A 12,247-nucleotide genomic window follows, 5' to 3' on the forward strand; every position below is an offset into this window, starting at 1 on the left:
TTGCACATAAACTTCTTCTTCTAACTCACCATTTAAGAATGCAATCTTTACATTTATTTGATACGCTTTAAAGTTTGAGTGTACAGCAAATGCAAGAAGGATTCCTATTTCTTCAAGTCTTGCAACTGGCACAAAAGTTTCATCATAATCAATTCCTTCTTCCTATGAGTAGCCTTTTGCAACCAACCTTTCTTTTTTTCTTGTTACAATCCCATTTTCATCCATTTTGTTCCTGAACACCCACTTTGTTCCAATTACACTTCTGTTCTTTGGTGCATGAACCAAATTCCAAACTTTGTTTCTTTCAAACTGATTTAGCTCATCTTGCATAAAAGATATCCAATCAAGATCAAGTAGAGCTTCCTCAATTTTTTTAGGCTCAACTTGTGAAAGAAAGCATGCATGTACACATTCATTAGCAATTGCACTTCTAGTCCTTACACCAACATTTAGATCACCAATAATTGCTTCCCTAGTGTGATTCCTATCCCATTTTATGGTATGATTTTATTGACTTGAAGTTTCTGCATTTTCTTCACCATTGGCATGAGTTGCAGAACTTTCTCCTCTTTCTCCCCCTGAGTTTGTGCTATCAAATTTAGGTGATTAAGATGAGCTTCCATTCTCATGATTCACTTGCTCAATAGAATCTTCATTCTCATTTTCATTATCAATATCATCCCAACTTTTGCCTTCTGCAATGTAAGCTTTTCCAGACTATTTCTTCAAGAGATTTTCATACTTTGCCTCCAATTCCAAATATGCCTTGTCCTTATTCACCTTCTTGGGCTTCCTGCACTCAGTAGCAAAGTAACCCAACTCATCACAGTTAAAGCACCTTATCTTTGATCTGTCCACATATCCAGTTTTGTAGCCACCTTTTCTAGCTGAGTTATACTGAGATTTTGGTTTCTAATTGTTACTGTTGAAAGACTGTCCTTTGTTCTTGAAAAACCTTGGCTTTTTGATTCGAATGTTAGAAAATTTCCTGGCCAAGTAAGCCATGGATTGGTCTATTTCATCTAACTCATCCAAGGTGTAGTATTCATCTTCCTCCAGTTCTAAAACAACTTGCTTATGAGGTCCTTTGTTCTTTTGTTCCATAACTTGAATAACCGGAACTTGATCATCTTTCTCATCTTCACTTTCTTCACTATCATGTACAACTAAAGCACTAGAACCATCAACCACATGTCCATGGTTTGCCTTTAATGACTTTCTTTACATCATTTCAAGTTTATAAGTTTTCAAGATTCCATACAGAACTTCCAGTGTTATTCTGTTCAGATCTCTTCCTTATCTAATGGCTGATATCTTCTGTTCAAGATGGTCAGAAAGAGCTAGCAGGAACTTCAGGTTAACCTCCTCAGCTTCATAATATTTATCATGTAGCTGTAAGTCATTTATCAATTTACTGAACCTCTCAAAAACTTCAATAATTCCTTCTTTGGGCTTTGCTATGAATTCCTCATACTGAGACACCAGTATTCTCATTTGGTTGGATCTAATTTTCTCTGTACCTTCACACAAAATCTCTATTTTCTTCCAGATCTGTTTAGCTGTGTCACAATTGACAATGTTGTTGTACATAACACTTTTAAGTAACTCTATCAGAATTAATTGTAGGCCAATATCTAGAGAGACTTTCTCCTTCTCAGATTCATTGTATTTTGAAGGGTTCTTAGGTGAAAAATGAGCTGGGATGACCATGTCTCCATATGTAGATTCATCTAACCTTTCCATGGGGGTGAAAGGGCCATTCTTGAGAATCTGTATATATAATGGATTGGCCATTCTTATGAACATCATCATTTTCTTTTTCCAAAGTGTATAGTTGATTCTGTCAAAGGCTAGTATCTTAATACTGCTTATCTTCTGTGCACTCATACTTCCAAGATCTTTATTTGTTTTCTTTCAGATTTTGCTCTTATACCACTTGTTAGATATTGAGTGCAACACAACGCGGGGGGGGGGGGGGTGAATGTGTTGAAAAACATGCTTATCTAGAGAAGGAGTTAGCTAAAGAAAGAGAAGTTATTAAACTTTGGACTAACTCGGGAAAAATAACTCAAGAAATTTTAGAGAATGGCTAGAACTAATTCTGATAAAAAAAGTGGAAAAGAAACTGAGAAAACAGAACCAATAAAAATTGATAGCAAGGTCAAACTGAACAAGGTTCAAATAAAGACCATTAAATTTAATCCAAGTGCTAATACTGTCAAGTCAATCCATGAGGAAGGTACAACCTCATCACCTAGATCAAACTTAATTACTGAAAAGAGTGAGCAAGTTCACACAAACTCAGTAAATTTTTTTTCAATGACTCAGAAACAGCTTAAGCAAAAGCTGAAGGATCTACACATGAAATACGAGAGGAAAAGGTCTAGGAAAAATAAGAATGACAAGGTAGGTGTTAATAAGAATGGAAATTATGTAACCCCACCTAATGCACCTAGAAATACCTGTTCAAACTATGGTAGTACTAATCATCTTGCTAATTCTTGCAAGAAGAATAAAATGATAAATGTTGTTTCTTCCAAATCAGAGTTTAGGAATAAAACAGTTAAATATAAACCACAGAATCCTTGTTTTTATTGTGGAAGTGTTTGGCATTCTATTTATACATGTAAAGAGCATCACCGTTTGTATTATGATTATTATAAACTGAAACCCTCTTTAATTAAAGAAAAATCTGATTCTGCATGTATAAATACTAATAGTAAGGATGTTAACAAAAATTCTGATAAAAAGTCTTCTGCTGCATATGTTAACAAACTTAAAAAGGCCAAATGATCCAAGCAAGTCTGGGTCCTTAAAAACACTAACTGATTCAAATTGCTAATTGCAGGGTGACAGAAGGAATTCTCTAGTCTTGGACAGTGGATGCTCAGGACATATGACTGGTTATAAATCCCTGCTATCAGAATTTGAGGAGAAGGCTGACCCAAGCGTTTCTTATGGAGATGGCAACTTAGGAAAAATCTTGGGATATGGCAAAATCGAAGTTTAAAATGTCATCATTGAAAATATAGCTCTAGTTGCAGGACTCAAATATAATCTGATTAGTGTGAGTCAAATATGTGACAGAGGCTACCATGTCAACTTGTACAAGGAGCATTGTGAAATTGTCAGTAAGTTTGATGGCAAGATCACATTGACTAGTGTGACACATGGTAGTTTGTATGAAGCCGGGGTCTCCAAAAATTTTGATAATTCAAAAGTTGTCTACTGAGTAGAGCATCTGTGGAAGACAGCTGGAACTGGCATAAAAGACTTTCTCACCTGAAATTCAACAATATCAATGAACTTGTGAGGAAAGATCTTGTAAGAGGATTGCCCAATGCAGTGTTTACTCCTGATGGCTTATGTGATTCATGTCAGAAAGCCAAGCAAAGGAAAACATCTTTCAAGAGTAAAAATGAATCCTCCATTCTTGAACCATATAATCTATTTAATGTTGATCTCTTTGGTCCAGTAAATATTTTGTCTTTTTCCAAGAAGAGGTATGTGTTAGGACGAAAACACACGCTAATATTACACGCAAGTATACGCGTTCTCAAGTAATATAGAATTATATATAGTTCATTCCTACAGAGACTCTTTTAGATTAACTTCAATTTATGTACTTATGCAACAATGGTATGGTTATCATTCAATGCTAAGATGATAAAAAGTTGAGATTGTTTATAACTACGAGATTATACTAACTAATATTAGCTAAGAGAATTAAGGTTGATTTACTTATATAACACAAACATGGGATTCTAACTTCATTAAATACTTCCTTTAATAGCCTTTTTGTTCTCAACCTTAGCATGCAATGGTGATGATATTAATCAGATTACACGAAACTAGTAAATGCCAACCTTGGTTGTAAGAATACCCTACTACCAGACATCCACAAAAGAGATAGAAGCTGAATAGAAACCAATTATATTGAGACCCTATATGTCTATAGATATTGACAACATAAAAGTTTAATGCATAAGTTATCTATCTTGATTACATAGGGCCAGTAATATAGTTAAAATTACCTACGAATCATGCATATCAAATACATGAACCTATGCTAGCATGGCAAGTTCTAAACCCCTATATTCACTTTCACTTCAATAGAGATTACCACGCTATCTTATAAGTTTGCGACGCTCATAAGACGAATAAGCACAACCAATACTAGGATATTATACAATCATTACACACTAAGGTATCAAAGCAAATTAACTATTGAAACCCATAAGTAAATCCATTAGAACCCCACCATAACGATTAGCCCATAATCGAACTCATCATCACTGTGGGTTTTGATGAAAGCATGGTATAATAAACTAAGTCTTTATAAACTGAATAATAATCAAAGTACGTTAAACAAGAGTATTGGGTTCAACAAACAAGAAAACTAGCATCCAAGATTACAACTCAATAAAGAATCACAAGTATACACAAGCTTTTCTTCTCATTTGTTATATTTGTGCTCCTAGGTCTTCTCGCCGTCTTCTCCTTAGTCTCTGTTATGAAAAACATCTTTAAGATGTCTTTATATAGCAGCCCAATCAACATGGAACTTTAGAAAATTAATCTTCTACTCAAAACAGGATTCCTCAGTTTCGGCCTGGCGCGGCCGCGTGCTCTCCCAGCGCGGGCGCGCTGTAACTCTGACAAACTGGCCCGGGCGCGCGCTACTACAGCGCGGGCGCGCTGACCTTCTGGAGAAAATTCTTCCTTATATTTTCTTTGATGTTTTTGATGGCGATCAACGAGCATTCATCCAAGACACCTTCCTAACACCATTTCAAGTATAAAAACATTGTAAATCCCTTCCTATTTCCAACTATACCCTGAAATGCAAAATACTACAAAAACACATCAAATACACAAATAACTTGAGTACAAAATACCAATTCAAGCCTTTATAGGACGTTCTAAGTGGACATAAATACCACTTAACAGTATGCACTCATAATTATTGATGAATACACAAGATACACATGGGTGTATTTTTTACACACCAAGGATGAATCTCCATCCATTCTTCTTGATCATGTGAGGGAGCTGGAGAAAGGATCAACATACAAAGTTATTTTATCAATAATAGAATATCATACATTCTAACTATAAACAAGTGATTTATCCTTGACAAACAAACAAACCATGACCATGATCTAGCACTGAAGCAACCTATAAGACTTAGTGAAATTTTATTGTTTCTAGCATGCAAATCAAATCGATAGGACTTAACATCACTATATACGACATCACTACACTAGCATCAATATCACAAATTAATCGAAAATATAAACTTAAGGGACCATGATAAAATGTAAATGCAACTATATGCAACATACTATATGCAAAATAATAAAAAAACTACTACATGGCAAATATGCAACTATATGAACTAAACTATCATGAATATGCAACTATATGGAGACACACATAACATATATTCCTTAACTACCACCCCCAAACTTAAAATATTCATTGTCCTCAGTGAAGGTAATAGTAAGGAATCAGGCATACCTACTCGGAATCAGGATCATCACCCTTAACGGGTGGAGTGTCAGGAGTGTCAGGAGGCGGGTACACAGAGTCCTCACCAAATACTGGCCACTGGATGTCAACTCCTGTGGCTCTGAATGCAGTCCCCAGTGCCTGGGTAAGGTCCTGTGCAAACCTGCTATGGATGTCATGCATCGCGTCCATCTTCCTCATCAAGCGCCTATACTGGGCTGACCTCAAACCAGCACTGCTCTCAACATCCTTCTGTTGCTGCTGCTGCTGCGAAGAACCAGCCTCCTCATCTGATGTGTCCATGCCGCTCTACTAGCCTGTGCTGAACCGCCAGGATATGTCTGATCAGCTGGACGGCCACCTGATAAGTGATCATAGGAGTAACCAAGCCCTTTCTCATCAGCCTTTCTACCGTAACACTCCCGCATCACTGCGATAGTCGAACTGTCAATCGGGGCACTACGCAACTGCAACTGCTCGTGTGCGGGCCAATGAACTCCAACTGCTACACACAGCTTTGTCACAATCGACGCATACGGAATAGAACCCGTAGTGCTCCCTCGCAGAAACCTCAAAATCCCCTGAAAAATAATGAACCCAAGTCCACATAATCACCCTGCAGAATACCCCATAACAGCTTTTCCCGGTCCACCGTAACATCATGCAAATGTGATGAAGGCATAATGTTAGCACGAATAAACGAGTTCCATGCACGGGCATACCTGTTCATGCACAATGCGGGGAAAGTAGTATACTCGTTTGACCTCTTCTTAAACTTCCAGTGAGTGTCAGGAATGTAGAGAGCAGCAACAATTAAATCCAAGTTAAAATCTTCCACAGTCTTCATCGCCCAATCATCCTGACCCGGCTGTCTCTCGGGTTGATTTATCACCCTCCGAATAGCATCCACAGTATAATCCACCGTCCATACCCTAACCACTGAATACCCGTTCTTATCCACCTTCGCATTCATGTAAAACTCGCAAACCACATTCATGGGCACAGCAACTGGTGCCTCATAAAAAGAAGCCCAACCCATCTCCATAATCATCTCAAGCAACTTACCATCCCTCCCGATGGCAGAAAACCTCGCTCCTTGGCTATGGGCTTCGATAGCAGCCTCGTATACTCCGCCTCAGCCTCCAGAGTTGCAAACCTGGGCCTCACACCCCCAACACTAGAAGAATCGGTGTTGCTGCTAACTTGGGTTCTTTGTCTCTTGGGTGCCATTGAATTCAAATAAGTTTGATAGAAAAGATGTGTGTAAGAGAGATTTAGAGTTTTGAGAATTGAAAAGTGATGGAGATGTTTCTGTATAAGTGTGTGTATATATAGGGTGTAGAATTAGGTTTAGAAAAGAAGTGGGAAAAGATTATAGAATTAGTGGGAGTAATGGGGTGACTGAAACTGATTTGGAGAGGGAAATATGGAAGGTGGGAGAGGGAAATTCGGCTTTGATGTGATTTTGTTTTGATTTTTTGATTTTTTCTGTTTTTTTAACAGGGGTGCAGCGCGGCCACCCCGCTTCCAGCGCGGGCGCACCGTGCTTCTGGAGTTTCAGTGCGGCCGCCCCGCTTCCAGCGTGGGCGCACCGTGCTTCTGCATAAAATACTCTGTTTTTCCTTCCTTCTAACTCCTACTAATGTACAACAAGCTTGGGTTACCTCCCAAGAAGTGCTTGGTTTACGTCGCTAGCTTGACGTAGAATCTCGAGATCAAGTGGACAATAAAATGGCACTAACCACTTCACGGTTTGCCGTATTCCCATAGTAATGCTTCAACCTCTATCCATTCACCTTGAATGCTTGGCTTGAATTATTCTCAAAAATCTCCACGCTCCATGTGGAAACACAGTTTTGATAACAAACGGCCCTGACCACCTCGACTTCAACTTTCCAGGAAAAAGACGGACACGAGAGTTGAACAAAAGAACTTGTTGCCCCGACACAAATTATTTGAGCACTATACCCCTACCGTGCCACCTCTTGACTTTTTCCTTATTCATTTTATTGTTCTCATACGCTTGAAGCCGAAACTCATCGAGTTCATTCAAATCAAGGTTCAACTTCTTCAAAGCCCAATAAGCTTTGTGCTCTAGGTCCACATGAAAATGACATCTCTTACCATAAACCAACTGAAATGGAGACATGCCTAGCGGAGTCTTGTATGCTGTTCGATACGCCCAAATAGCTTCATCCAGCTTCAAAGACCAATCCTTTCTTGATGGACATACAACCTTCTCTAGAATATGCTTGATCTCTCTGTTAGACACCTCAGCTTGACCATTAGTCTGAGGATGGTAGGCTGTAGCAATACGATGATTCACATTACATCGCTGCATCATAGCAGTGAACTTGCGATTGCAGAAATGCGATCCCTCATCACTAATTATGAATCTTGGAGTCCCAAATCTTGTGAATATCTGCTTATGAAAAAAATTAAGCACTACCTTTGCATCATTCGTTGGTAAAGCCTTGACTTCCACCCATTTTGACACATAATCAACCGACCACAAGATATACTGATTATTGCAAGATGAGACAAATGGCCCCATGAAGTCAATTCCCCAAACATCGAAGACCTCATCCTTGAGAAGCACATTAAGAGGCATCCCATCCCTCTTAGACATATTACCCATACACTGGCAGCGATCACACTTCAAAATGAACCGATGCGCATCCTTAAACAATGTAGGCTAGAAGAATCCTTCTTGAAGGATACACGCTGCTGTATTCTCTCCACCATAGTGGCCTCCATAAACAGTCGAATGACAGTTTCGCAAGATACCCTCTGTCTCGCTGTACGGAATACATCTCCTGATGATTTGGTCAGCTCCTTGCGTAAACAGAAATGGCTCATCCCACATGTACCACTTCACCTCATGAAGAAACTTCTTCCTTTGAGTAGAAAACAAGTCTGGAGGCATAATGTTGCTCACAAGGTAGTTCACAATGTCTGCGAACCATGGTTCTTCCTCTTGCACCCCAAATAATTTCTCATCGGGAAAAAACTCATTAATCAATGTTTTATCCTGTGAAGCTGTACTTGGATCTTCTAACCGAGATAGATGATCAACGACTTGATTCTCAGTACCTTTCCTGTCCTTAATCTCCAACTCAAACTCTTGAAGTAAAAGAACCCATCGAATCAATCTAGGTTTCGAGTCCTTCTTTGAGACCAGATAGCATATAGCAGCGTGATCAGTGAAAACTATCACCTTTGTCCTCAAGCAAATAAGACCGAAACTTCTCAAAACCATAGATAATGGCTAAGAGTTCTTTCTCAGTAGTAGTATAGTTCAGTTGAGCACTATTGAGGGTCTTACTAGCATAGTAGACCACATGAAATATGTTGTTCTTCCTTTGCCCAAGAACTGCTCCAACTGCATAGTCACTTGCATCGCACATCATATCAAAAGGCTCATTCCAATCAGGTGTAGTTATGACAGGTGCCGTGATTAAGCTCTTCTTTAAGATCTCAAAAGCAGCTCGACACTCATCATCAAACTCGAAAGGGACATCTTTCTCTAAAATATTGCACAACGGTTTAGAGAATTTAGAGAAGTCTTTAATGAGCCGCCTATAGAAACCCGCATGACCAAGAGAGCTGCAAACTCCCTTAACAGAAATTGGTGGAGGTAGGTTTTCAATAACTCCCACCTTGGCTTTTTCCACGTCAAGACCCTTACTAGAGACGTTGTGCACAAGAATGATGCCCTGTTGTACCGTAAAGTGACATTTCTCCCAGTTGAGAACCAGATTGGTCTCAACACACCTTTTAAGAACTGCACCAAGATTCTGCAAGCACTCGTCGAAAGAATTCCCGAACACAGAAAAATCATCCATGAACACCTCCACATTTTGACCAATCATGTCAGAGAAGATAACCATAATTCATCTTTGAAATGTGGCAGGTGCACCACACAACCCAAAAGAAACTCTTCTGAAGGTAAAAATACTAAACGAACAAGTAAAGGTAGTATTTTCTTGATCTTCTGGAGCGATGCAAATCTGATTATAACCCGAATAGCCATCCAGAAGACAGTAGTACTCATGCCCAGCCAACCTGTCAGACATCTGATCAATAAAATGAAGAGGAAATTGATCCTTCCTCGTGGCTTTGTTCAGCTTCCTATAATTCATGCAAACTCTCCACCCCGTGATTGTTTGAGTAGGAATGAGCTCATTCTTCTCATTAGCGACCACAGTGATAGCTCATTTCTTTGGCACACACTGAACTGGACTCACCCAAGAACTGTCAGAAATAGGATAGATGATCCTGCATCTAGCCACTTGAGAATTTTCTTCTTCACAACCTCTTTCATTATCAGATTAAGCCTTCTATGCTGCTCAACAGTTGGCTTACTTCCTTCTTCTAGCAGAATTTTATGCATACAATAAGAAGGGCTGACTCCCTTGATATCTGCTATAGTCCATCCAATTGCCGATCTAAATTCTCTCAGAATTCTCAAGAGCTTTTCCTCATCACTACCTGAAAGGTCAGATGCAATAATAAAAGGAAAAGTAGATGTATCACCAAAAAAAACATACCTTAAGTGTTCAGGAAATGGTTTAAGCTCAAGTGTAGGAGCTTCCTCAATAGAAGGCTTGAGACGCCTCTCAACATTTTTAAGTTCTGGCATTCCAAGAGATTCAAAAGGCATATCTAACCTTCTTTTCCAAGGAGAAGTATTTAAATACTGTAACTGCTCATCACCTTCATCATCTTCACTATCTGAATTCCCCAACAAGGCCTTCTCTAAGGCATCAGACCTTAGCATTTGATCAAGTTCTGAAGTAACCACAGAATTGACCAATTCCACTTTTAAGTACTCCTCGTTATCAGTAGGGAATTTCATGGCATTGAATATATTAAAAGTCATATCCTGATCTAGCCTCGTATAGTGAGCTCACCCTTCTACACATCAATCAGGTTCAGACAGTAGCCAAGAATGGTCTTCCCAAGATTATGGGAATCTTTTTATCCTCCTCGAAATCAAGAATTACAAAATCAGCAGGAAAGATGAGTTTGTCCAACTTTACCAAGACATCCTCGACAATGCCTCATGGATATGTAATAGAACCATCGGCCAACTGCAAGGACATATAAGTAGGCTTTGGATCAGGTAAATCCAACTTTTTAAAGACAGACAAAGGCATCAGATTGATGCTAGCTCCCAAATCATATAAAAACTTGTCGAACGACAAGTTTCCAATGGTGCAAGGAATAGTGAAACTTCCAGGATCTTTAAGCTTCGGAGGCAACTTTTGTTGCAGCACAGCACTACATTCCTCCGTTAGAGCAACGGTCTCTAAGTCATCGAGCTTTACTTTCTGAGAGAGAATACCTTTCATAAACTTCGCATAACTAGGCATCTGTTCAAGAGCTTCAGCGAAAGGTATGTTGATATGAAGTTTCTTGAACACCTCCAGAAACATTGCGAACTGCTTATCCAACTTCTGCTTCTACAGCTTCTTAGGAAAAGGAGGTGGAGGATAGATCTGTTTCTCCCCTTTATTACCCTCAAGAGGAGTGTGTTCCACAATTTTTTTCCTTGGTTCCACTTCTATTTCCTTCTGCACATCTTCTTCAGCCACATCTTCAGATTCTGAAATTTGAGCTTTTTCTTGGCTTGCAACCCTTTCAGACCTCAATGTAATTGCCTTAACCTGCTCTTTTGTTTCCTTCTTGCCTGAAACTTCTGTGTCACTAGGGAGTGTACTAGGTTGACGATTCAGCAAGGCATTGGCAATCTGACCAATTTGATTCTCCAAAGTCTTAATAGAAACCGCTTGGCTCTTGCACATGAGCCTCAACTCCTCCAATTCAGATTTTTCATTAGCTTGACTTGTACCTCCATGGGGTAACTGTTGAAGTTAGAGTTGTTGTCTTGAAGCATATTGCGGTTGTTGAAAACCAGGAGGGTTGTACTTCTTTGCTATATACTGCTGATAAGGCTGTTGAACCGCATTCTGAGTGTTGCTCCAACTAAAGTTAGGATGATTGCGGTTGTTGGGATGATAGGTGGCTGGAACTGGGTGCTGTGACCTCTAAAAGTTGCTCACGAACTGAGATGATTCACTAGATATAGCACACTGCTCTGTCTTATGCGTACCAGCACAAAGCTCACAGACACTAGTAATCTGATTTACTCCATAATTAGCCAAAGAATCCACCTTCATCGTCAAAGCTTTAAGCTGAGCAGCTATCGCAGTAGCTGCATCCACCTCTAGAATTCCTTCTACCTTGCCTTGATTTAGTCTCTGAGAAGGGTTCTGGTATTCATTAGCAACCATCAGTTTAATCAACTCATAAGCTTCATCATAGCTCTTAGCCCATAAGGCTCCACCTGATACTGCATGAAGCATGGGTCTAGACTATGCTCCCAAGCCATTATAAAAGCAGTTAATAATCATCCAGTCAGGCATCCCATGATGAGGACACTTTCTAAGCATCTCCTTATAATGATCCCAAGCTTCGCACAAAGACTCTCCTAATTGCTGCACAAATTGAGTAAGAGCATTCCTGATTACAGCAGTCTTCGTCATAGGAAAGAACTTAGTAAGAAACTTTTGTAAGATCTTCCCATTTAGTGATAGAGCCTGGAGGTAGAGAATGCAACCAACACTTAGCTTTATCCCTTAGAGAAAATGGGAAAAGCCTCAGCTTTATAGCATCTTCAGACACGTTGTTGAATTTGAAAATGTCGCATATCTCGATGAAATCTCTAATATGC

The 12,247-nt window shown here is 39.3% G+C and overlaps 1 non-coding gene across 1 annotated transcript; it reads left to right on the forward strand.

Annotated features, from left to right (window-relative positions):
* The first annotated feature begins 11,937 nt into the window (after positions 1-11,937).
* Positions 11,938-12,044, forward strand: LOC141715306 (small nucleolar RNA R71). Its single transcript, XR_012572073.1, has one exon. It is a non-coding gene; the product is annotated as a small nucleolar RNA R71 (small nucleolar RNA).
* The last annotated feature ends 203 nt before the right edge of the window (positions 12,045-12,247 follow it).

Source organism: Apium graveolens, chromosome 3, assembly GCF_009905375.1.
Source record: "Apium graveolens cultivar Ventura chromosome 3, ASM990537v1, whole genome shotgun sequence".
In the NCBI taxonomy this organism is placed as follows: Eukaryota; Viridiplantae; Streptophyta; class Magnoliopsida; order Apiales; family Apiaceae; genus Apium; species Apium graveolens.